Consider the following 26839-nt stretch of genomic DNA (forward strand, 5'->3'; position numbering starts at 1 on the left):
CTCACTCCTCCTTTCTCTTTGAAGGGGCAGGAAGCAGGGGACAGAGACCTGTCCTCCCAGCCCAGGCAAGAAGGCGGCGGTGGGGAGGGGGGCGGGGGCAGGACCGCTGGAGGTTGAGGGCTGGGCTGGAAGGATCCTGCTGCCTCCTACAACAGGGATCAAGACACTCTCAGGCCACAGCCTGCTGAGGGCCAAGGGACAGTCTCCTGACCCCTGCGTGAGGTCTGAAAGGCCACACTATTATTAGCCAGAGAATGAGTGACTTCAAGGCTATCTTTTCAACCAGGTGACCCAGAGCAGTTTTCCAGGCCCTAAGGCATGGCTACCTTGTCTAGGAGGCTGTCTGCTCTTGGTCAGTCATTACTTGTGCAGCTTGAAGGCACTGTATGGTTGCATAATTCTAATGATAAAAAGAGTAAGTTCCTTAACTTCTGTTTCCTGTAAAATAATAACATCCTAAGAAATGGGATACAAATACCTCCTTCCTAGGGTTAAATGATGCTGGAATGACTTAACAGTCTGAATCAATTTGTGGGATAAATGATCTCACTCTTTTAAATGCCCAGTTTCACTTTCTGGATGAGGCTGGAGGGAAAATGGGGCAGTAAATAAGAAACAGCCTCTAAGCATGGAGCTAGAGACACTGAATCCCAATCAAGGTCCCTAGTCATCCCAGTGCACGTCCTAGGATGAGTGATTACCTTCCTCAGGGCCTCAAGTTTTCGCATACACAAACTACAAATTCTTCACCTTACAGGGCTGAGAGAGAATATAAAGGAAATAATGTGAAAAAACCCTCCTGAGATGTCAGGTGTACAGTGGGTGCTCAGTAAATGTCTAGTGTCCATCTTCTGCCTGACCCCAAGAAGGGAGTTCCCACGATATGCCAAAGGTCAGCCTAGCAGGGTCCAAAGCAAGCACACCTGGGACTAGAGGAATCAAGCCCATTCTGCAGAGCCTGCCCCACAGCCACACTTCAGGATCCCCACTGTGGCCCAACTCTCCCCGGTGCCTTCTGCCAGGACACGCCTAACACTGAGATGGACTGAGGGGCAGAACGGAAATGACACTTGTTTGCAAGCTGTCTGCAACCTGGTTTAACAGAGGGCCCACTGCGATCCTGCAGGGAGTCATCAGGTGAGTGAAGGACTAAATAGCAAGTCTGCTGACTTCTGACGGCCACGGCCTGGGAGCCTTGGAGAACCAGCAAGGACCTTTATGATCATAAAGAAGCTCTCAAAGCAACACAGCTTTTCAAGGGCTTAGTGCCTAGCTTTCCACTTTAAGCTCCCATCTGCAGACCCTTCACTCCACTCAACGCTCAAACTGTTTCAGAACTGATCACTGTCCTCCAAACTGGCAGACTAGAACTTGCTTCTTAACATGCTGTGGAGACAGCTGATAAACAACCTATTACCAAGGCTGCTGGGTTTGTGGAATACAGACGATGAAGACCCGAACGGGATGCTTTACAAGGTGAGGCGAGGAAGCTGCCAGAACTGGGCAAAGAACTAAGACCAGTGCTGTCCAACACGGCTTTCCGTGATGCTGAGCACGTTCTGGATCGGCACTGTCCAGTCCTGCAGCCGCTGGCCACATGGAGCTACTGAGCACTTGAAATGTGACTAATGTCACCAAGAAACTAATTTTTAAAGTTCATTTAATGCTTTAAAAATTAAAATTTCACTAGTCACACATGACTGTGACCTTATAGACAAGGCAACTCTAGACCCTCCTAAAGGCAGATTTACAAGATAAGAACACAGATCTCGTAAAAAATAAAAATATTTAGTACAGTAGCACCTCAGAGCGAAGCAAACTTCAAATGCGCCCAAAACAGTGGACTGGAGTTTTTTCAGTCTTTGATTTGTACAAACCACTGAGCCATGCATCCTCAGCCCAAACACACAACCCTGCAGGCAACTCCACCTCCCAGCAGCCCTGAGGCACTGACTGACTCCAGGGCTCCCAGGAGCAAAATCTGGATGCCTTTGACAATGACCAATTGTCTTTTACCAGCTGAAGAAACAGACCCCAGAGGACCAACAGACCTGCCCAGAACCCCAGCCAGGTTTCAGTCCTGAAAGCTGCACCCAGATCTCACCGCCTACCCCGACCCCCAATCCAGGGCTCTTGCTAGCTAAGCCCATTGCAGAAACAGGCCTTATCAGCCTTCAGTGCCACATACCTTTACTTCCCGAACTCTCCTGGGGCCCTGCTCCGTTCCTAAGTGCATGGGCCTCAGTGAGGACCAGCTGAGTGAAGGCAGCCGGCCTGTACTACCAGATGGGGACAGAATGTTTCTTGTCAACTGCTGCAAACTATCAAATGGAGCAGTAGCAACACTCAAATGGCAAGGACCTGGACAGAACAAAGATCACTTAGCAGAAGCATTTAGGAGGAAAAGGACACCCTGAAAGCTCCTTATTACTGAAAGCCAGTCCTCAGAATGCTGCATGAGAACTCACACACCCTCCTTGCAACGATCTGCTTAGAAAGCAGCAGAAAGACCAGGCGAAAAGCCCATGGATTTGGTGACTCCCTGTTCGTCTCACAAAAGCCCTCCCAAGGACCTAGTTTAAGCCCAAAGCCACAACTGCCGGTGTCTCTACCCCTCGATTTGTATTTTTATTAGCCGTTGAAACAATCTCAAATGACCTCCAGTTTCACCCTCCTCAACTGTACTCAGAGGTGTGAGGATTAAAGGATTAAGGATGTGTGTGCTTGTAACTCACCCAGCAGAGCAACTGTTAAGGAAAAGGCACCCCCTCAATTTTAGTTCCCATGTCCCCACCGGCTATTCTCCAGCCCCTCTGTTCTACTCAGAACATTGTCATCGTTTTGCACAGCCCAAGTTCAACATCAGGTACCAGGGCCAGCAGCTCAGTGGACCGCCACATACAAGGGGTACTTAATGTGAAATGATCAAAGGTAAAATCTGCATGGGGCATTAACACAAGAAAGGGATGTGGAAGAAACAGAACTTGTCCTGGGAAGCAAGGTCTAGGATTAAAATACATCCCACACAGATTAGCAACTAAACAGTATGAAATGATTTCAGTGGGACAAGAGGCCCAGAGGACCCACCACCTCCCCAGAGCAGAGGGAAACGCCTCAGAAGGGCTAAAGGTACTAACTCTTACCCACAACTGTTGACTTGCCCCACAATAGCACGACACAGCACGCCGCAGCCCTTTCATTCTAGACTCACAGAAAGATTAGGAAGGAGTGGCCCAGGGGAAACGGGCTGGAAGGCACCAGCGGGCCAGGCACATGGGGTGCTGCAGGCTCGCTCGAGCCAGGAGGCTGGCTGGCAAAGAGTGTGGGGAAACCAATTTGTTTTTTTCCTTCCAACCAAGTTTCCAGGTCAGAGGTTGGGGGGTAGGGTACTTTAATTAAAATTCAAGTCACTTAGCTGATGCAAGAGAATCTTAATGTCAGTCTCAGAAACTCATCAGGAGGAGAAAAAAAAAAGCGTGAGCACCCATCATGTACCAGGCACACTGCCGCATCCCACAAATATTACCTCAATTTGTCTTTAGGATGAGGCAGAACCCTGCAAAGCCTAAAACTAGCCTCCACCCACAAACACAGATATGACCTGGTTGGGGCTCAAAGCCCAGGAAAAATTGGGGTTACCAGGTAGAGCAAAACAAAGTACTTTAAAATATTAATGCTGAGCAACCTTATGCTAGAGACACATCTCCTTGGCACCTGAGCAGGCACTTACAACAGGCACCTTCACGGTCATCCTGCAGTGGCCAGGTAGAATGTATTTCCTAGAAAACAGTGGGGAGAAGGAACCGATATTCACACAAGGCTCCAACTACACAAATCCATTAGACCAGTCTCGCCCACAGGCTTGGCGGGGATCAGTTACCTGCAAATTTGGGGCCATTACTTGACAATAGGTATGACAATAGAGCCTACTTAGTCCGGGGAGGCATTGAAGCTTCAAGGATTTGCATATCTGCAGGATCCAGAGAAACTACTCTAGACTAGGGCCATTCTTCCTCTGAGAATATACCCAAGAATTATTACCTAGGACCCACAAAACTAGAGGTTAAAGAGGAAAGGTTCAACACAAGTCAAAAAGCTCTCCCCAAATTACCCGGTTTCCCATGCTGAGAAAGTCTTAAATAATCAGCAGGTGAACCACTTGAAAGCCAAGAACAGAGGAATCTGATAAATGATCAAATCATGCGGCCCTCTCTTCATTTCAAAGATGCTCTGTATCTTTAAGAGCAAAGATGATGGGTGGTGCTTACTAAGACCCCAAGCTTATAATTTTTTAAAAAAACAAATTTGAGAAGGACTTACTGAAAGACTTAGTTTACAAGAGCATGGTAAGGTGACTAGTTGCCAGAATTAATAGTTTTTTGTGACTGGTGTTTCTTAATAATTTTGGCCAAGGCGGGGGCGGTTGAAGAGCAAAACAACTAAGAGATACCATTGTACCAGGTGTCCAGCAACCCAGATGTTCCTGCAGGAGACACATTTAAACACCAAGTAGCCTGCACTTCAGTAGGGGATAGCTAGCCTAACCTAACTGCCCTGCCCATACACCCTCCCTGGCTTGAGAGGCCTCCTCCTACACCTGGGGTTAAGTGCACCGGGTTTGTGTTAGCCGCGGCTGAGGGGAAGAAGGCGCTGGCCAACCTCAGCACCTCGGCGGAAGAGAGAGACCGCGAAATGCCCAGAGCCCCCATGCAGTCCCGAGACAATTCGGCACCACCAGCCCCCAACAGCTCCTTTCCTTCTCTGTGCCTCCCTTGGAGAGGAAACAGAAGGACCGGTACCCAAGGGCACAAAATAGTAGAACTGGTAAAAGCCCACCCCGGAGGCATCCAGACCAAGGCCTGTCCAAGCACGTTTTGACCTGTAACCCTGCAACTAGCATGGTCCCTCGGGGCCGGAGCGGGAAGGGAGTGCAGGCAGAGCGTGACACGTGACCCACGCGCCCCCGGGCATGAAGTCAGCGGGCACTCAGGGCAAGACGGCCTCTGCCTCTCCGGACACCTTTTGAGGGGCTAAAAGCTAATCCTTTCGAGAGACACTCAGCCTTTGCCATTGGAACCCTAACTCGGTTCAAACGGTCCCTCCGCCCGCAGCAGGGTTCCAATCACAACCCGTCTCCTAGCTCACCCTCCCGGTTCCGCAAACCGAGCCCCTTCCCCTGGTTCACCGCACTGAACTCCCAGAGGCTGGGCTACCTGCTCGGGTTTACCAACCGCCGGGCCTCTGTGGGGAGCACCCACGGCGACATAAAGAAGCCCGGAAGTTGGGTGAGGCTCCTGAAGCGACCAATTCAACTCCAAACCCCAGCAGCGGGAAGGGGGTGCCCGCGGGCCTTGGGACACCTCCTCGCCCTTGTGAGCACCTAGCTCTGCCCACAGCCGGCCCGCCGCCGCCTCTCCCGGATCAGATTGGGTACATACGACCTTTGAAAAGTAAACGCGTGTGGGGTTGGGCGACCTTGGGTGGGACGCGTTCAGGTCTGTCTCACCAGAGGGTGTGAGCTCTCGGAGAAAGTTAAGCCGCAGAGGGGTGCCCCAGGTGTCGCACCCTTGCCTCCTGCCCCCGATGATGGTGACGCGCGTGGGGGACACTGCGCGGTGGCAGAGCGCGGCCCCAGGCAAGCACACGCGATTTGTCAGCAAGAGCCCGGCGGGGGAAGACGAGGGGGCGCGCAGGCGACGAAAGGGAAAGGGCCTGCTTGACAGCAGGCGACGGGCCGGAGCCCCTCTGCACGCGCTAGGAGTCGGGAGCCTCAAGCTCCGGGACACCTGGGGCGCGCGACGCACCTCGCACCTGCACCCTAGGCTCACCATCACCTCGACGGCGTCGCCCTAGGGGCTCGGCAGGTGGTCCCAGGTCCAGCTGCTCCCCAGCGGCCCCAACTTACCAGCTCCTCGGCGACCGTCGGGATGCAGAGTCCTCGCGCCGCCGCCACCCCCCCGGCCCCCCAGCTCCCGCGCCCCCGCCTCTGTCCAACGGTCCGGCCCCGCAGCGTAGCTCTCGGGCCGCTCCCCCACGTGCTCGCCCAGGCGGGTGGAACACAGAGACATTAAATACTGAGGACGCGCAGCGACGTGCCCGCGGCGAGACGCAAGGCCCCGCCCCCTGCCCTCGTGCCCCGTGCCCGCCCCGCTCACCTGCGCTTGCGCGCCGCGGGCCGCTCCCGCCGCGCCTCTCCCAGCTGCGCCAGAGGGGGCGCGGTCTAGAGCTCCAACATCCCGCCGCCGCCGCCGCCGCCGCCGCCCGCCGCCCGCCGCCGCCGCCCGCCGCCCGCCGCCCGGCCTTGCTCGTGCTCTCGCGAGATGAGTTGTAATCTCGGTGGGGCTCCGGAGAGAGTCCTGGCTGGAGGCTTCAGAACCCGCCCCTGCAACGTTGAACCTCTGCCTCGGCGGCCCAGCAGCGCAGGTTCGCCTACCTCGGCTCGGGGCGATCTCGAGGGGCCGGTTTGACCATCTGCCTGCCTCGGTACCGAGAGGTCCCTGGAAAAGGCGGAGGGGCTGGTGAGGGGCAGGGCTCTCCTTGCCTCGCCTTGTGTAGGTATACACAGTGTAATGCATCATTACACTGTATACGTAATTAATTAAATGGCCATTAGTAATTGCTCAGTAATACTGCGCAATGGGAGTACCTGGGACCACTGAAATTTAGCATTCTTGCCCATTTTCACAACTTGGTGATGTCGAAGTGAAACAGACTTTCATCTAAATGGAGTGGGGTTTTGGAATAATTTCTGCCAAGAGGTAGTCGTCGTCATCACTGACTCCACAAGGAAACCTGGGAAAATAAGTTCCCTCTATGCAGGTGGACAACGGGGTGTTCCAGCTGGCCAGGCCTGCTTTCTTGTGACATAGGGACTTTAAGTAAACATTTGAGCGGAATATAAAAAAGAGATCATGCTAAGAACCATTACTTAGGAACATGTTTAATCTTCACTAGTGATCAAATGCAAATTTAAATGATCATGAGATACTATTTGCCTATTGAGTTGTAAGTATAACTTCATATATAAATATATAAATCCCAATTGCATGGTGTAGTGAGTGCCATGAAGGAAACAATTAGGAAAGAAATAACAAAAAGAGACCTGTTTTAAGTTCTGTGGTTCAAAAAAGCCTAAGGTGAAATTTAAACTGAAACCTACTTGATGAGAAGGAGCTAGCCTTGCAAATTGTATTTGAGAATAAGGGTAGGGGAGAATTCTAGCAGAGGCAACAACGCTGACTGTGTTGCAGGAAACAACTTCTGGATGGAATATAGTGAGGTGGGGAGAGTGCTGGAAAAGAAGGTTGGTGACTGAAAAGGGAGGAGGTTGTTGGAGTTTGGGGACAGGGACTGCACTACTTTATAACCATAGTAAAGCTCGGATTTTATTCTACTCTGCTCAGCCTCCAAACCAGACATACCTCCACCTCAGGGCCTTTGCACTTGCTATTCCCTCCAATTGGGATACTCTGCAGAGCTCACTCCCTCACTTCTTTCAAGTCCTTTGCTCAAAGAGCACCTACTCAGTGAAACTTTCCCTGGAGTTGTGTTTAAAATGTAAACGCATGTAAACGCAGACACACATACAATTCCCTGTCCCTCATGCCTTCTTTATTTTTCTTCACAGCACTTACCACTATCCGCATATTATATATTTCCTTTATCTCATGAGTGGAGTTATCATTGAGGGTATGGCACATAGAGGGCACTCAGTAAAAGTGTGTTTAGTGAGTGAATGGGAAGCCATTATAGAGGGATATGTAGAAAGTAATGCAATATAATTTCTCGTTTTAAACAGGAGCTGTAGCTGCTGTGGAAAGAATCGACTTGAAGAAGACTAGCAGAGAAGCAGTGAGACCAGTTGGGAGGCGGCTGCAGTGGTCCAGGTGAGAAGTGATGCTGGTGGAGCCAAGAGCCACGACAGTGCACATGAAAAGACTGCTTTGGACTCAGTAAATATTTTGGACGGTGTAGCAACAAGACAAACTTCTGTTTTGGGGGGTAAGGAAAAGGGAATGATGCTTTCCCTAGCCTGAGTTACTGTGCGAAATGGGGAAAAGTTTACTGAGATGGGCGAAGATGGGGACAGAGAAGCATTTATTTCATTTTGGACGCGTTAAGTTTGTACTGTTTTTGTAACATCCAAGTGCAGATAGTGGTTGAGCTGGATATGCAAGCCTGTAACTCAGAGAAGTGGTCTGAGTGGGAACAACAAATACGTATTGAAAATCATGTCAAAAGTGGATAATTTTTTAAAAAGACAATTAGCTGGTGGTAGTGGAGGTATGAAACGTCTATAGGGAAGAAACTGAGAAAATGATGTCTGGGGTAGGAACTGGAGAGGTTGTAGGGAAAATGGAGAGAGGGAGGGAGCAGAAGAAAGGCGGGGATGGGCTGTGAATATGATTATGGGAAGGAGGGACAGAAAGCTGGGGCAAATGGGATGGATATGTCGGTCCCATCTATGTGTGGGTACAAGGGCAAGGCCTGCCGGGATATGAGGAGTAATTACAGGGAGAAAAGAAGAGTGGGAGAATGGAAACACTAGGGAAAGTACAGGACACAAGGGCCAGGGGAAAAGGTGAGAACACAGATTAACTGTAATCACAGCAAGAGACCAGCCCAGCAGCTGGAGGTGGCCACAGGGTCAGGGCAGTTCAGAGGTCACAGGGTGATCCTAGTATGAGAAAAGAAGGTGGAGGAATGAGAAGGAAGGTGAGAATGGAAGGAGGTCCTCAGAACTTGGCCATGAGGAAACAGGATTCTATTATTAGACATAAACCTGAGCATGAGCTCACAATGGGCAAAAGTCTGCTTTAAGGCAGGAATTTTAAACAAAGATACACAAAATATCCTCTGGACATCTATGAAGTCCCTGCAGTTGCTCAAATGGTTTTCTAAGTATGGCATTCTTCTGTGGAAATAGATATGGATGGCTTCTATCACATTCTCTAATCCTGACATTTAAAAAGAGAGAGAGAAAGAATAGAATCTGGTGCATAGAGCAAGACAGAAGGTAACATTATATATTAAAAAAAAAAAAAAAAGGAATATGTCAATCAGAAGGAGGAGGTGAAAAAGAAAGCATGCAAAGGAGACCAAAAAAGGAGGAGGAGGTGAAGGAGGAGGAGAAGGCAGAGCCTGTCTAAGGGAGAAGGTATCCACTCTGATCTAATCAAGAAGCTGCCCTCTCCACTAAGTGGAAATGATGAGAAAAGAACCTGATGCTATTAGTCATTTAAATCCTGTAACTGCTCCTCATTCTGACTCACCCACGAAGCATCCTTCTGATAAGGAGATGAAAGAGAGAAGCCGTGGCTGGACCTATGGGAGGCAGCCGTCCACCTGACAGGTAAGTTTCTGTAAATTACATAAGCGGCCCTCTGGTTTTCTACATCTTGTACATCTTGTGAATGTTTTTTTGTTTGTTTGTTTGTTTGACTAAGCTGCTGGTTTTGCGACTGGAACATCGTGACGTTTCTGAGCCTGTCATGAAGCTGAGTGAGGGCTTGATGCAGGACCATGGGGAATTTCATCCCAACATCTTCTTGGGAAACTCTCTTCAAAAGTCAGCCAGTTGTCTTCTCCTGGCAGCCCCTCCAATGCCACGTGTTTGAGAAATGTCCTGCCTTTCCTACTGGAAGCGTCTCCAGAAGGAACTTTTTCAGTGCTCACAAATGTGAGCTGTCTCCTTTATGGGCAGTACGGAGAAGGATGAATGAACAAGTGAAACTAAACCGCTCTCACCCTCCACCTGATGCTCTGTTCCCTGAAACTGCAGAAGCATTTGGGTTTGCCCCAGGACCACATCTGCTGGGAAGAATAAAGAATCTCCTTTCCCGAGAAGTCAATGGGAAGAGTTGGGGACTAACAGTACTAATGGCTAACACTTAATGAGCCCTTAACTCCCAGCACTACGCACAGTACTTTATTCTAACTTCCACCAACCACAGTCACACAGCAGCAGAGACAAAATTTTAACCCAGGAAATCTGACTTAGGAGCCCTTGGATTAACCAATTCACTGTCCTGCTGCTAGAGGCAGATCTAGAGATCTAGGGAGCAGTTTTATACAGGACCTGTCTGCACAGTGGCTTAGGGTTCCAAGAGGATAAAGGCTAGACCTGCCAGGTGCCTGAGGGCTAAGCCCAGACCTAGGCATCACTTGTGCTGCATTCTGTTGGTCAGAAGAAGTTACCAGGCCAGCCCAGGTTCAAGGGAAACACCAATAGATTCCACGTCTAGGTGAGAGAAAAGGCAGGAGATTGAGAACATGATTAACCTGCCACATCCATTATATCATATTCCATTTTACAGCCAATTTATGACTTAGAAGGTATCTAACTGGTGAGATTCCGTGGCTACTTCAGCTATGGGTGGTGTGAAATGCACCATGGTAAAACACAGGGTTCAAATCCTCATTTCAGTGCTGACTTGCTAGACGACCCTCGGGCAAGTTATTAAACCTTTCTTCCCTTCCTTTCTTCATCTCTAAAATGAGGGGCAGTAACGTCTAACTTGCCAGGGTAATTCAGAGAATCAGAGAGAATGCAAGGAAAATGCTAGTGCCTGGGAGATGAGATGGCTAAGCGGTCCTGTAACACTGTTGTTACTAGATTTCTTGTCTTTCTTCTTAAGTAAGGTAACAGGACTGGTAATAGAGTGATTTATTCTCCCTGTCATGGGAACACCCAGCAGACCTCTAGAATTGCCTGCCCCCCCCCTGGAAACCTCAGCAATTATGCAGTAGAGTTGGGGCATGGCCTTGTGAATTTGTTCAACCTTTTGGAAAGCACTTTAGTAATCATTAGCAAGAGTCATAAAAAGCGTTCATATCCTTTGACCCAATTACTAGATTTCAAGAAAATTATCCTCAGGGAACTGATTCAAAAGAAAAGCAAAATCCATATACATCGAGTTCTTCGTTGCCTTTTCTCTAGAGCAACTAAAAATAAACAGTTTAAATGTCCAACAGTAAGTGAATGGTTAGCTAAATTACGATCAAATGAATATTTGTCAGAATATTATATGACTCCTAAAATGACAATTATTATCACTACATGACAGTATGGGAAAAAAATTTAATGAATTGCTAAGTGACAAATTCAGAATTCAAAAATTTCTCTACAATAAACAGCTAGAGCAAGACAATGAAAAATTTTGTTAGTGTTTGGAAAGTGGTCTTGAAATTGATTTATCTTCTTTAAAAATATTCTTTATTATTTTACATCCAAATCAGAAGAAAAATTTGGGCAAGGCCATATGGGAAAGTGATTTATTTAAAAAAAGAAGGGCATATAATAAGTGCCAGAGAATACACTGCAGAGCTTTTAAACATACAAGTGCTTAAGCTGCTCCCTGGAGATTCTAATTCAGGAGGTCCCAGATAGGGCCCAGCCACTGGTATTTTTTCAGAGCTCCACAAATGATTTTGACATGAGACTGAGACTCACTGAGCTGAGCACTCACCATTATCCTTTCAAATGATCTAATATAAACACTCTGTCTGATCAGAAATAGCAATACAAAGGAAACTTACATAGTTAGAACTCTTTTTCCCTAATACAGTTTGTTCCTACGTGTGGGCCTTTTCCATTTCCAAGTATTTAGTTGTGCTGTGATAAATCTGTAGCCTCTGTATATAATCCAGAACACAGAAAGAACAGCTTTTGATAAACATGTGTGGTTCTGTACAATGTAAGGAAAAAACATGACATAAGAGCTGATGGCCTGGGTTTAGCAGAAAGAGTAATAGCAGGAAAAAAAAAATCTCATCTCCATATCAGTCAGAAGATATTGACAGGATTTCAAGGACGGCCTCCCACTGTGACCAGCTGTGGCCCTTTCCTGAGGAATAGAAGTAGTGGATAGTCTCATGAAATTGAATATGCATATTTTTCTTTCTTCTTATAATGGTAGCATTAACCCATAGGGAGTTATTGTTAAAGACTGAAGAGCAGGAACAGAAAAAACCAGAGTCTTGTTCTACCCAGCTTAGCATCCACAGAATCTAGTGAGAGACAGTAGATTCTCTGAGAAAATCCTGGAATTGACCGATTTTCACGATAGTTTCCTGAGACCATCATTGCCCAAAGTGAGCTCTCTGTAAAAAGCAGTTAGTTCCTCAGAAGGCTGAAAGGTATTGCTTGAAAAGGGATTCCATGATGAAATAATTTTGGAATGCAGGATTTAACCAAGCTAGAGAGGTTTCTTTGTAGGGCCTCTCGGGGGCTTTTTGAATCTCTGAGAAAGAATTATAGTACGAAATATGAAATTTCCTCGATGAAACACACCTTGCAAAACACTTCTATAGACATGTGATTTCCAGTTAAAGCAAAATAAATGTTGATTCTTAAATCAAGGAAAATTAATACAGGATATTTTGACCCTAGATTTACATTACTAAATGTGCATATTCCACCTAAGGAAAACTAACTTTTACATGAAAATTAAGATACAGAATATCTAAAAAAATTCAAGAGCCTCTCCAGACAAATCCTTAGAACTAATGAAAGGGTTGACTAAAGTTCCCAGACATAAGAAACTTGCGGGGGAAAAAAAAAAGCAAACAATTAGAAAATTTAATTTTAAAAATACCGTCCATAATAAGGGCCAAAATCTGTAAGCTGTATAGAAATAAGTCTAATAAAACAGGGTCAAACTTGCCTGGAGGAAAATTAAAACCTTTATTGAAAGACATAAAAGGATTTCTAAACAAATGGAGTAATGATACCATGTTTGTGGTTGGGGAGACTCAATGTGATAAAGCTGTAATAGTTCTCCATCTTTCACTTCCCTTGCTTCCTAATTAAGACATACTTCTCATCCTTTCATTCTCTTGTTTCTTGCAACGTCCAAAAGCAAAGATGGTAGCAGCTCTTTCGTTATCAGAATGTCTTCTGCCTGTCTCAGCAAACTTCTAGTGAGGCACGTTTTAGGCCTCCATCTACAGATGCCCAGTGATATCCTGGTGGTTGTTCTTAAGGTTTCCAGTATAATACACAAGGTCTTAAAGCATATTCAGGTAATATGAAATTCTATGAAGGGCCTATGCAATTTGTTTGTGATTTCTGATCGCTAGATATATCTCTCTCTTGTTGGTTTTTGGAGTTTTTTGGTTTTTCTTTTTGTTTTTTAATGGAAGTACTGGGGATTGAACCCAAGACCTTGGGCATGCTAAGTGTGTGCTCTACCACAGAGCTATTACCCTCCCCCTAGATAGATATCTCCTTGGATACCTGAGCTAGAAAGGGCTTTTCTTGTATTCAAAACTGCCCAATTTAATTTACTAAATGGGGTGCAGTAGAGGTAAACAAAGGTAGCTTCCTGGCTCACAACAATACTCCTAGTGGCCACATTTGTGCTACATTTCCCCTGATAACAGACTCAACCCCAAGTCACAGAAATGGGCAAGCAATCCCACCTGGGGCAATTATAACACCTCATTCCTCTGGCCTACAGTTGGACCAGTGGTAGACACATGACCCAAGCTGGACCAGTCAGTCTTTCCCAGTGGAGGGAGGGATAAAGCTAACAGGAAAAGAGCAGAAGAGATAAGAGAGTGATAATTTTTGAACCCCTGGTTCTAGTCATCCCTGCTTTTTCATGGGTTGAGGATATAAGCCAATAAAAGTCCCCCCTTTTGCTTAAATTAGCTCAATATGGCTTTCTGTCTCTTGTAACCAAAGAATCTCCACAACATGTAAGCAGGTGGATGCTTCTATGCATAAATTTCCCAGGCTGCTACTAATGCAGTCAGAGATGATTCAGGGAAGCAGAAACACTACAAGTTCTGGAAAAAGGAATTTATTATAGCAAAGAAACTTAACACAATGGTAGGAGGACCTGGGGAAGTGAAGGACCAGGAGGAAAGTTGGAGATCAGAGAAGAGGTCACCATTTAGTCGATCTGAGAAGCTAAACACATCCAGCATCAGAAAGAGATGGCAAAGCCAAGGCTCGTGGGAGGCCAGTGGGAAGCTGTGCCTCTGGGTAGCAGCTTTGTCAATGTGGATCACAGCCATGCACGTGGCAGTGTTGGGGCCAACATGTCAGTCAACAGGATCATCAGCTGGTAAAAAGAGGCAGGTCTGGAGCAGAGGAGAGTATGGACAAGCTGGACTCCACGGGCATGTCTGCATCCATCCCTCTGTAACCGCTTCTGACCACGACAGCCTGCAGAGGGTAGTGACTGCTCCCTCACCTCCACCTTCCACATCTCATGCAGATTCCTTTTTTGGCCAGCTCCTACCTAGAACCATACAGAGAAGAGGATTTGGGGAAATGTAGATCCCAACTTAGTCACGTTGACACAGTACAAATTATCCTAACCTTTATCCAGATGCCGCACATTGAGAACTTCCTGTAAAGATTCGCCAGTGAGGACAACAATCAGATGCTACAGCACTTGACCGGGTGCTCAGCCGCAGTCTGACCCTGAGCCTCCGGCTGCTCTCCTCGTTGGACAATTTTCCCCACACCCTTCCAAGTTCCCAGCTCCACAGCCCTCCTGTCTTATACCTGAGAGCCCTCCATCCTCCTCCCAAATCTGTAGGCTCAGCCTTGTCACAATTTTTAGGACTGATTCTAACTTTAGAAAAGGAAGATGAGGTATATTTAGTCTAATGCTCAGGGACACAACATAAAATTAAGTTTACCCTGAGATCAGCCATGAGCCTTTTCTGGGGAGGAGGGGTGGTAATTAAATTTTTTTATTTAATGGAGGAACTGGGGATTGGACCCAGGACCTTGTGCACTGCTAAGCATGCACCCTACCTACCACTGAGCTATACCCTCCCCCTTGAGATCAGCTTTGACTTCCTGCTCAGCCTTAGTTTCTGTTAGGTGGCTTCTGCCTTGCTCTTAAAGCCAAAAATGCCATTTTGATGATCTATGGAGCATTCCTTCCAGGCCTCTGAAGGCAGGATGAAGTCCCTGCCTTGCTTTGACTCTCCCCAAACCCCACCCAGCTCCTACCTCTGAACTCCAGTCAGGAATGGTGGCTGCTACCTGCAAACATGCTTTCCCAGTACGAGCTCCTGCAGGTTGGATTTCCACTTGCAGCAAACCCATGATGTGCTTGAGCGATACTCTTCCAAGCCATTTGGAACCCCGACGTTGTACAAGTAACTCTTGTTCTGCAGAATCAAAGGGTCACCTGCTTGCTGGGTGTAGCCTCACGTCACAGAGTCACCTGCTTTCAAAGTTCACTAAAATTTAACTCTCCCTCGTTGGCCAGTTTTGGTGCCAAACTCAAACAGCCTCTTCAATTTTTTGTTTTTGAATCACTATACCACCCTGTTTTTTCTTTGTTTAAACTTCTTTCTCTCTCTTTTTGGTTTTGTGGGGTAAGTAATTAGGTTTGTTTATTGACTGATTTTTAATGGAGGTACTGGGGATTGAACATAGGACCTTGCGCTCTACCACTGAGCTGTACCCTCCCCCTTTAATTTCTTTTATCTCCTGTTTAATCCCTTCCAGCCCAGCACATCTGACTTTAACATTCAGTTACATTTCATTTTCTGACTGAATTTCTCTTCAGTTTAATGCCAGCATCAGCAAGGGGGGAGGGTATAGCTCAGTGGTAGGGTGCGTGCTTAGCATGCATGAAGCCCTGGGTTCAATCCCCAGTATCTCTGTTAAAAAATAAATAAATCAGTAAACCTAATCGCCCCCCCAACAAAAATTTTTTTAAAGAGAGAGAATTCTAATAACCAACATTAGCAGCTGACTTTCTCTTCCAAAAAAAAAAAAAAAAAAAAAAAAAAATAATAATAATAATAATAATAATAATAATAATAATAATAATACTTGTGGTTATTGTTACTTTTTAATTACCTAAGGAAATTTCCATGTGCCCAGCCGTGAGCGGAGAATCACAGAGTCATGGTAAGATGGAATACCAGTCAGTCCCTCAGTTAGTTCCCACGTGCTCAGGTGTTTAAGGTGCTTGTCCTGGCCAAATGGCTGCATGTCATGGATCTTTGGGGTCACCCAAAAGTATTTTAAGTGGCATCCAAGAATGCCAAAGATGTTCATTTATTACCAGCTCTGTTGCTACCCTCTCTCTGCCCTTGTCATATCAGATGACCCTCATGCTCCTATTTTACTAAGCAACTGCTTATCACTGATTGCCCTGTTCCCCAGATTCCATATTCTGCCTGCTAAACTGGAGAGCCTCCCAGCACCCACACCTGTGGGCTGCAGGTGTGTCAAGTGTCAGGTCCCCACCCCTTCCTGTGTACCATGTTTCTTCAATGCCCTGGACCAGTTTGGTTAGGATGACTGCCATTACCAGTAACACATCGAACACTGGGTGTACTGACTCATGGAAATAGTTTCAAATACCTCTGCTGGCTCCAGGGGAATATATCAAGAGAAAACAAAGGCACCTGTAAGGTATCTGAGATCATTAAATCACCTCTTACAGGCCACCTGTACGCTAACAAGTTGAGCAAGATCATCACTGACCACTTTATGGCCATCAAGTTAGGCGCTAGTTCAAATGTATGATCTAATGGCCCTTTTATGCGCTTACAGCTCACTGGGCTCCTTGTGTAATCATTGTGGAGCTATATTTAAGTCTGTTTTATAGAAGCTGAAGCAGCTCACTTTTATTGCTCTAGGTGATTATGGGTTTTATGATCTTTTCTCTTAGGGTGTATTTTTGACCCTATCTCTAGCTTATTTAGTGCTGAGTTCCTTAGATGCGAGCCCACTGTCCCATTTTAATAGTATTCCTATGAGAAAATGAAATACAGATTTATTTTTTGAATAATCAATGAATATTTTCATTTTTAAATGATCCACTCTGTCAATGAGGAGTCTACCTACCTCTGATTTGTGCTGTGTGTGTGTGTGTGGCCGATAGTGAGGGAGGGGCCAGCGTGGGCTGGATAAGATGCTTGGAGAAGAATCTTTGTTCCAAGACTGATAACTGTGACAAGTTTCCTAGATGGCAGAGAGTAGGAAGCCTGCTGGTTGGGATGACCCTGAGCTAAGTTCTCCCAAAGATTCAATACCTTCAGCTTCCCCTAGGTTTCCTCGCACGGAACTTCAGCTCATGCTTGCTCTTTCTCTGGACAAAATGGAGGTCAGCCATTCCTTCTTTTGCTGACCCTACTTTGGCTAGAGGCCCCAGCCTCTTTTCCCTGAAGCCTCAGCTTCTCCTGAGCACCTGTGGTAGGCCAAATAATGCCTCCCTGGGACATCCATGTCTTAATCCCCAGAACAAGTGAATAAGCTACCTTGCATGGTCCAGGGGACTTGGCAGATGTCAGTAAGTGAAGGATCCTGAGGGGGGAGATTATCTTGGATTATCTATGTGGGCCCAGCATAATCACAAGGGTCCCTTGAGAGAGGGATGCAAAAGGATTAGGGCCAGAAAAGGAGATGTGACAATGAAAGCAGAGGCTGGAGTGATGTGGAGCCATGAGCCAACAAATTCAGGCAGCCTCTAGAAACTGGAAAAGGCAAGGTAACAGTGTCCCCAGAAAGAAAGCAACCTGACCCATATCTTAGCCCAGTAGGACCCATTTTGGACTTCTATCTCCAGAACTGTAAGAGAATAAATTTGTGTTGTCTTATGCCAACACTAAATTTGGGGTGACTTGTTACATCAGCAAAAGGAAACTAATACAGTGCCCCAGCCAGCACTGAGTAGAAGGCAGAGCTGTGCCGCCCAATATGGTAGCCATAGCCATGTGGAGCTAGTGAGCAGGTGGAATGCAGCTAGGCTGAATTGGGATGTGCTGCAAGAATGAAGTACACACGAGATTTTAAGAACTTCATTACTATTTTGGATACACTGGGTTAAATAAAATATATTGTTAAAGTTACTATCACCTAATTATTTTCACTTGTTTATATGTAGCCACTAGAAAAATTAAAGTTACACATGCAACTCGCATTATATTTCTATTGGTCAGTGCTGTTCTACGGGTTTGGATGAATCTCATTGCTGCAGTTTCTGACATAATTACTGTGAAACCTGTGTGAATTGGCCCAGGCCTTCTGCCTCCAGCCCAGATGCTTCTGGTCCCTGGGGAGTAGTCCAGGATGCTGCCAGAAGGGGGACCAGCCCTGAGCTTCCCTGAGCCTCCCTGGCTTAAGTCTGGGTATCCTGCCTGAAGTTTCGCAAACTTAAGTTGTATGGCCTGGGGGTGACCTATAACAAAAAGAACACAAAATTAGGTGTGGTCTCTGAGCATCTGTGCACGTGAAGGACCTTGAAGCTTAAGCTTCATTGGCCTTGATAGTAATCTGCCTCTGCTGCCTTTCCCGAATCTCATCTGATGTGGCTCCTTTCTCCTCATTTCTAATCTGCCAGGGATCCCACCCTCCACAGAGCTTTCACTGTTCCTAAGACAACATCCAAAGTGGCCGCCACGGCCCTTAACCCAGACAAAAGGGGCCCAGGCCTTGAGCTTTGGAGGCTCCACAAGTCACAAACACAACAGATAGGTGTATTAAGGAACATAAGAGTGCCCATCACTTGGCATGTGGCATTCAGTGCTCGTCCAGCACCATCCACAAACCTGAAATAACTCTCATGTCTCACGCTATTCAGATCCCGAGAAATTGCTTCGTTATATTTCTGACCCCGTATCTTTGACATAAAAAGGAACTGAGATCAGAGACCGTTGAACATTTGTAAGTTGTGCTGCTGCTAACATAGAGCTAGACTCTGCCTCCAAGTGCAAGGAGGAGGAACCACTTTCCAGAAAAAAGACAAATCAATCAACTTGTCACATCCTTCCTCTCAGCTAGTTTGAATGCAACAGATTCTTGTATAACAAGGTATCATTTCCTAGTGGTGCATGGTTCTGATATTTGCAACAGTTGCAGGTGAGAGCTAAGGGACATTTTGTAACATTAAATAATTCAGATTACTCTTACATTTGTATACATGTAGGTTTAGATGTAGCATTCAGGAAACATGAAATGAATTGGCAACTAGGTGGACAAATATCGTGGCAACTAGGTGCACATTGAATGCTAAAAATGATGAATTTTCATTAAAATTTGAGTAAGATGTAAATTTTCCAAAAATTTAGATGTAAATTTCAGCTTTATTTAAATAATTTTGAAAATGAATGTAAAACCATCCTAGAGACAGAAAATACAAAAGTAGAGCTCAGAGAAGAGAAAGGCTGAAGGAAAAGGAGACAGAAAGCCATCTGCTTGCGGGGGGAGGGCATGGGGGTGGTAGAGTGTGCACTTAGCATGCCCGAGGTCCTGGGTTCAATCCCCAATACCTCGGTTGAAATGAATAAATAAATAAACCTAATTACACCCCCCCCAAAAAAACCCTAAAAATTAAAAAAAAAAAAAAAGCAAAAAAAAAAAAAAAAAAGCAGTTTGCTTAAATTTCTACAAACCAGAAACCATGAAAATGAGGAGACTTCAGATGAACATAACCCACAGAAAAAGGCAGACAAGATTTTACAAATTCTTTACTTAATAAAGAGTTTATTACAAATCAAATGAAAATGAGCAACAGCAACAAATCTTCCAAGTCACGTTTTGGAAAGATTAGATGCAGTCCCTACAGCTTTATATTCTCCACTAAGTGAAGACTTTATTGATTCAAACAACGGGAGCACCACCACCACCACCACCAAAAGAATTATTCACAACAAAATCATAACTCAGGAAGTCAAATGCAATTCTGGCCTGCCAATAGCATATGAAGAAAATTGCATTTATAAAAGGTGCGATTGAATGTGAAAGCCAAAAACCTCTGGAACATTTACTGTGTTTATGGGACAGTGATGCTGAAAAATGGCTGTCCCATTCTTCTGACAGTGTAAAATGTTCCTAGCAAAATGCAATCCCATTCAAATTAATGATTGCCCTTTTCCATTGCATGAACACAGCAGAATTAAATTTAATGTTTCATTTTACAGCCAAATTATTTTATGGAGGGGAGGTAATTTAGGTTTGTTTGTTTTTGTTTGTTTGTTTAAACAGAGGTACTGGGAATTGAACCCAGGACCTTGTGCATGCTAGGCATGCACTCTATCACCAAGCTATACCCTTCCCCCTACAGCAAAATTATTTTGGATGGGGAAGGAAGTTGTAGAAATAGCTTTTGTATGTTTTTATATCCTAGGTCCAAAAGCAATATTTTGTTACTACTGTGACAGAGCTTTACAACCAAATCTCCTGATCAGTTTTGGCCAATTAAGATGTTTGTGTCTGGAAACACTTAGGTTCTTGACAGAATGAAACATCTCTTGTACACAAAAATATATGTATGTACCAACGACAATTTTTTTACAAGGGGGAATAAGCAGCAAAACAAAACTAATATTCAGCAGAGACAAATGATGTTCTTATATGATGTATGATGTTCTTATAAAATAGTATGTGTCCAATATTTAATCAGGCATAATGATGCTTTTTGTGGCAGTGGCAGCTCAATCTTTATAGAAAACAGTGGAAACTTTCTAGGTTTCATAGAAATTATTTTAAAATGTGATGCAAAAATGTTCAGTGTGTAATATAGGCTAAAAATGCATCAAATGATCACTATATAGTGACAGAATGAACTCAAAATGAGATTATTAATTTAATGTGTTTTAAAATAAGAAAAGTCATACACAACATATGTAGAAGTAAATTTTACTTAGTTTACTTAGAATACATTACACAGCTTTTTTGTTTTTTAAACAGTTTAATTTTCTTTTTTGGGGGGTAATTAGATTTATTTATTTGTTTGTTTGTTTGTTTATTTACTTATTTAATGAATGGAGGTACTAGGGATTGAACCCAGGACCCTGTGTGTGCTAAGCAGGTGCTCTGCTACTGAACTATAACCTCCCTCCTTTTACTTAGAATATATTACAAAATAGAATCAAAAGTATTACATTTCTTTTTCTTTGTTATTATAAAAGTGATGTATTTCAAAAGTCATAGAAAACAAGTAATGTATGTTATATAGATTGATGAACCACCAGAAAGAAAAAAAAAACAAGGAAATCAAAATTAATATCCACTGCAATGCTAATTAAATTCAGTTATCTTTGTTATTTTACTGGCTTTAGGTCATATTAAAAACCACAGCTTTATGGGTGTTTGTTGATTTTGTTGTCATGAAAGTTTTTTGTTGTGTTCTGATGGAGTTGTATTTGTTAAGATACAGAGTTAGATCATATTTTACTTAACTGCTATTTTGATTCTAAACTTTCAATTTTTTAGATTTATGATACATGGGTCTATTTGTGCCCTTATCTGGTCCCAACAAATGTTAGGTGTAGGGCCATTTGCCACCCACAAGACCTGGCTTTCTCATGTCATATCACTTGCCACCATATCAATTTGCCAAGGCCCAGTCACACCAGTTCCTAGCTTTTCCTCCAACCCACCTAGTTTCTGATGTAATCAGCAGGTCTCAGGACCAAGCATACACGTGTAACTACAGTAAAAGTCCCAAGAGGGTAAAACATAGCAAACCAAGCATGTGCGAGGAGCAGCCTCACAGACGAATACTTTTCCCAGCTGATGAAATGACCCTGTTTCTTTGTCCCACCCTCTGGACTCCCAGACAGCCAGTATTTGGAACTGTGAGTTCCAGTCCCATGGGAAGTGAAGACAGATTTCAGTTGATACTAATCTTCCTCACTCAAATCCCAATTACGTAAATACCACCGGTTTATGTGGACTCGCGTGACTGTGGAATTAGGGAAGTCATGTGTTGATTATTCAAATCATTGATCTGCTAGATGACTTAGACCCCTGCCTCCGCCCCCCGCCCCCACCGTCCCTAACCTCTAAGCTGCTTTCCCCATTCACCAGCCACTCTGTTGTGGGATACAATCTCTTTCCAATTGTTGGAGCAGTACATTTGTTGGTCCAAAAAATAAAAACTAAGTCCATGTGGATGAACACTCTGGGTTCAGTCATCAGTGGTTTAGAGGATGTCCTCCTGTTTTATACCACCGTTCCTTTCTGTTATCCCAGATCCTTAAGAGTGGCTGCAAAGAGAAGATTTTAGTGGCAAGCTGCGCCCACATCCAGATAAGCGACAGACTGCCCCGGGCTCTTTGATGTCCAGGAAAGCCTCGAGTCTGTGTGGTAGGATTTCCCTGAGAGCAGTGCTCCCATTCATCAAAGCAAACCAACAACAAATAAAATAGAACAATTGAAACCTGCCAGAGTAGATGGTACCTCATCCATTCCACAGCATCTGGTCATGCAGCTTTGCTAGGTCTTCCAGAAAAATCACTCACTGTTTCTCTTTCCTTTAGAGTGGTATGTTGTTTGTTTGTTTGTTTTTTATTCCGTAAGCAGTGGCTATGTATTGTACAAACCAGAGGAATTACAGCTAGGCAAAATAGTACACAGCCAACTGCACATGAGCAAAGGAAAATATAATAAAACAAAAATCACCTGTAGTTCTACCCACACTATCATTACTAAACTCTGATGTATATTCTTCCATGTGTGTGTGTGTTTGTGTGTGTGTATTTTAAGAAAAATGAGATCATGTTGTAAATGCTATTTTGGCAATCTGCCTTTTTAATCTATAATGAATGGTTTTTCATGGCTTCAAATTTTCTGCATTATTAGTTATTATTATTATTATTATTATTATTATTATTATTATTATTATATGAATTCTTAATAGAGGGTAGCTACTTCTGTGTGCCACATACTATGCTAAGCACTTCCCTTATGTCGTTTAATCATTTCTGTGACCCTGGGAGGTAAGTATCATTATCCCCATTTCACAGATTAGGAAATTAAGTCTCAGAGAGACTGAGTAACTTAAAATACACCACAGGTTTTGTAAATGGCATAGCAGATTGGAGCCCAGTTCTCTCTGCTGACAGAGCGCAGGTTTTTAACCAAGGCGGTAATACTTCTGATAAGCATCATTGACCGTTCTAATAATCTTCTAGTTAGAAACATGGATAGATTGACAAGTGATGTATAGATCAGGTAATTGACAATCAAAAGATACACAGAAACACTTGTAAGTATAGCCAAGCATATTATCATACACAAGGATGTGAGTGGGTGTCTGTAGACACACACACAAACACACACACACACACACACAGAGAGAGAGAGAGAGAGAGAGAGAGAGAGAGAGAGAGAGAGAGAGAGAACAATATAATCCAGGATCAAAAGAAGGAAAAACAGAAGAGAGAGTGCAGTCAGAGGAAGTGGCATAGAGAGGGTTTTCATTCTTTCCCTGGACGAGCTGTGTACGTCTCTGAGAAGTGGAAAGTACCCTTTAGTTTCCTTTTACCCTTATAACCGGCCACTCCCTGGTCACCTTTGGTAGCTCCCTTTGCAGCTGTGGGTGTTTCCCAAGGAAGACTACACTCCTTTCTTTCATTTTCTCCCTTAGGTTTCTCAGGGCTCCGAATAGCCTGCTGCTTATCATTAAATGACCTTCAAATCCATGTCTAGCTCTCCCCTTTATCCAGAGTGAGGCTTCTGCAGCTCCACACACCTGTGACTCCTCTACATGCACACCCTAGTCATTTCAAAGCCAAGATGCAGGGCTCAACTCTCCCCTCCAAACTCCCTTCTCCTTCCTGGTCCCTCCATTTCTGTCAGTGGCATGATTACGCTCCCACCTTCCAGGCTCCAATCTCGGGCTCATCTTTAATTACTCCCCTTCCCCAGCCTTGCTGAGAGAAGCAAGCCCTGGACATTCCTGGGGCCTGAATTCCTGGTACCAGGTGTCAACCCGGGGTCGCACATACCAACAGGGTTCCATCTGGGTGTGTCCGGCCCACCACACAAAGGGAAGAGAGAGCCTGGAGAATAGATCATCTGTTCTGGCCTGGCTCAGCACCCCTTCTTCTGGTGAAGGAACTGTCTGGCCATCTGGGGGAAACATGCCACCTACAGGTTCATTTCTTGTTTTTCAAGTGGGGCTGACTCACCTCCCAGCTGCAAGAGGGGCGGACACATGAATCGGGCTAGACTAATCTGAGAGACTGGTTGGGGAGGCCTGTGACACAATCTAGGCCAATGGGCAAACATTCCAGGGAGCTTTGTGGAAAACAAGGGGAAGAGACTTTCCCTTTCAGAGTTGTGGGAAATGTGCGTGAACCTGCTGGTGGCTGTTTTTATTGTGACTGAAGATACACTCCCTGAGAACGAAGCCCAGACAAAAGGGAGACGGATCGCTGAACACCCCTCTGAGTACCTAGATCCAACTGTGCCTGAAGGCAAACTACCCCTAGATTTTGGTGAGTCAGCAAATCCCCTTTTCTGCCGCAGCTAATTCGAATTTCATTTGCCACTTATAACTGAAAGAGACTGGTAGTATTCATGGGGCTCTTCATAAATATTCTGTTTCCCGCTTTCCAGACACAAGATAGGACTGTACTTCCACATTCTCTTTGAAGTTAGGGATGGTTGCGGGACCTGCTTTGACCAATTACATGTCAGCAGACATTTTAAGACCCAGTGCAAGTGCTGGCACGTCTTTCTGTCTGCCCTAGCAACCAGCAATACTCCGGACAGCCTCTCTCCCATCAGCCTGGTTCCCAGAGTGAGGATAACATGGGACAGAGGCCCCAGCTGACCTGCAGTGGACATGTAGCAAGAACAAGACCTTTATTTTTTTCAAGCTACTGAGATTTGGGGGGTTTTTGTTACTGCAGCGTAACCTACATCCCGACCAACCGTAACACTGACTAGTCTGCAGAGGAAAGGGACTGTTGCTTTGTTCATCTGTGAATCATTGAATCATTTAAGAATCCTCAGTGTGTATAATAATGTGAATGTACTTAATGCCACTGAACTGTACACTTAGAAATGCTTAAAGTGGTCAATTTGATGCTATCTTTATTTTATCACAATAAAAAAATACCAGCAGTCTATCAAGGCAGTTAGGGCCCTAGGGAGTCATTCCACGTAAATGGCTCTGATGGCCAAAAAGTTTTTCCTGCATCCCCTCATCAGACCATTATTAAGCACCTACTGTGTGACTATCCCCATGCTAGGCACTGGGGGGACCACACTTCTGACCTTGGAAAGCCTTCTTCCAGCAAGAGAGCCCTCATCACAGCTGTTCGCCATCCTTGCCCCGCCCCACCCCCCTTTCAGGTTCTGGCATTATGAGGAAACCCATCTATAGCCCCCATCGAGCAGTAATGTCTGAAAGGCGTTGTAGCCATTTAAAGAATGCTCTCTTTTTCTAATCTTTTTGTCCTCCTCCTCACTAGTGCAGTGTTTAAGAGGATAGGTTGGAGGGGTCCAGCCAACTAGACTCAGATCCCAGCTCTACCAAGTGATAGTTTGGTGACCTGTACCTCCACCTCTTCATCTATAAAATGGAGGTACAAATAGTACCTACCTCGTGGTGGTTGGGAAGATTAGATGAGATAACTTCACATAAACATGTCACCCAGTGCCTGTTCAGAGGAAGTGCTGAAGAAATGTTAGTTATCCCTGGCAGCTGTTCTAAGCTCCCGGTTCACCCTGTGATGCTCACATATCCTGCCCACTAGTGGAAGTTATAGTCTAGGATTCTGTATCCCAGACTTCTCCAGGTACTGATAATTAGAGTTTGGCTCACACTTCTTACCTCTCTCTGCAGGGGACCACTGCTGGTCCACAGCCACTTGGGAGCACCCTCGAGTTAGGCACGACCTGTGCTTCCTCCCGACAGGTGGCTCAGTTCCCAGGCAGCAGAATTCAGTCAGAACCTTTCACTTTCTCCTTTGCTTAGAGCCAGGAACTGGGTATGTGCTCCCAGACACTTGAAAAAAATCTGGTTCCCAAAAGCTAAGCCACCCCTGCCGAGCAAAGGCTTCTAACAGCACAGCATCCTGACATCCACAGGGGCAGTTCCCAGCCTCGGCAGCAGGGCTCATAAGTGTAGCTGGATTAATATTTCAAAGTCCCCCTCGCTCTCATGAAATCACAGGAAGGCCTCCCTGCGCGCCCCACCCTTTCCCCCTTTGTGAACAGGAGTCAGCCTTCCGAAACAGAAAACAGTGGCACAAATGCAGGACAGTTACAGGCAAAATGTTGCTGGGATAAACAGAGAGGGACTGAAGGGCATATCTGCATTACTTGCCGAGTGATATAATTGTATATTTTTGTCTGTCTTCTTAATTTTTTTTTTAAGAATTTCCATTTTTCTCATTTAATGTGCAGTGAGGACTTGGAGTCACTGAGAGGAAATCCACATGTAAAATCCTTCTAAATGGTAGTAATTTTCTTCCATTCATCCATAGTTATCTCAACCAAATCTAATTCCAGTGGTTTTTTTTTTTTTAGCAATTCTCCCTTATCGAAAAATTCCAAAACATCTAATTTGGATTTTTTCTTCTGTTTTCCTTATCTTTAAAAAAAAATTAGCAGACTTTTTTTAAGAGCAGTTTTAAGTTTATGGGAAAACTGGTCAGAAGGTACAGAGAGTTTCCGTATGCCTCCTCCCCAAGTATACACTTTCCCCTATCATTAACATCTTGTGTTAGCGTGTTACATCTTTTACAATTAATCAATCGATGTTGTTGCGTTATTTTTAACTAAGGGCCCTAGTTTATATTAAGCCTCACTCTTTGTGTCATACAGTTCTATGGGTTTTGACAAATGCATAACGTCATGCACAGTGTCAGAATAGTTTCACTGCCCTAAAAACTCCCTGTGTTCCACTTACTCATTCCCTGCCTCCCCCCAACCCCTGGCAACCACTGTTCTTTTTAATGTCGCTGTAGTTTTGCCTTTTCCAGAAAGTCCTATATTTAGAATCATACAGTATGTAGTCTTTTCAGACTGTCTGCTCTCATTTAGTAATATGCATTTAAGGTTCCTGCATGGGTTTTCTGGCTTGGTGTCTCCCTTCTGTCCTTCCTTCCTTCCTTT

The 26839-nt window shown here is 45.0% G+C and overlaps 1 protein-coding gene and 2 long non-coding RNA genes across 5 annotated transcripts in view; 1 reads left to right on the plus strand and 2 right to left on the minus strand.

The window, feature by feature from the left end:
• The window catches only part of AKAP1 (A-kinase anchoring protein 1), a 30489-nt gene extending 24179 nt beyond the window's left edge, over positions 1-6310 (minus strand). The window contains exon 1 of one of the 2 annotated variants that reach the window (XM_074342755.1): positions 6156-6310. The gene's annotated coding sequence lies outside the window, so the exon portion shown is untranslated. Of the gene's footprint in view, positions 1-5905; positions 6104-6155 lie in introns of those variants that run through there. The other variant, XM_010951083.3, reaches the window with a different exon arrangement.
• LOC123615658 (uncharacterized) lies at positions 6274-21083 on the plus strand. Of its 2 annotated transcripts, none has more exons than XR_006723331.2 (3): positions 6274-6551; positions 7799-9352; positions 9447-21083. It is a non-coding gene; the product is annotated as an uncharacterized LOC123615658 (long non-coding RNA). The 2 variants fall into 2 exon arrangements; XR_012499469.1 differs by having other exon boundaries at positions 6274-6423.
• LOC105065884 (uncharacterized) lies at positions 14110-23922 on the minus strand. The gene is made up of 3 exons (XR_834981.3): positions 23719-23922; positions 14975-15135; positions 14110-14249 (listed from the first exon to the last, which is right to left on the minus strand). It is a non-coding gene; the product is annotated as an uncharacterized LOC105065884 (long non-coding RNA).
• Between the last annotated feature and the right edge of the window lie 2917 nt (positions 23923-26839).

The sequence above is a fragment of the Camelus bactrianus genome, chromosome 16 (genome assembly GCF_048773025.1).
Source record: "Camelus bactrianus isolate YW-2024 breed Bactrian camel chromosome 16, ASM4877302v1, whole genome shotgun sequence".
Lineage (NCBI taxonomy): Eukaryota > Metazoa > Chordata > Mammalia > Artiodactyla > Camelidae > Camelus > Camelus bactrianus.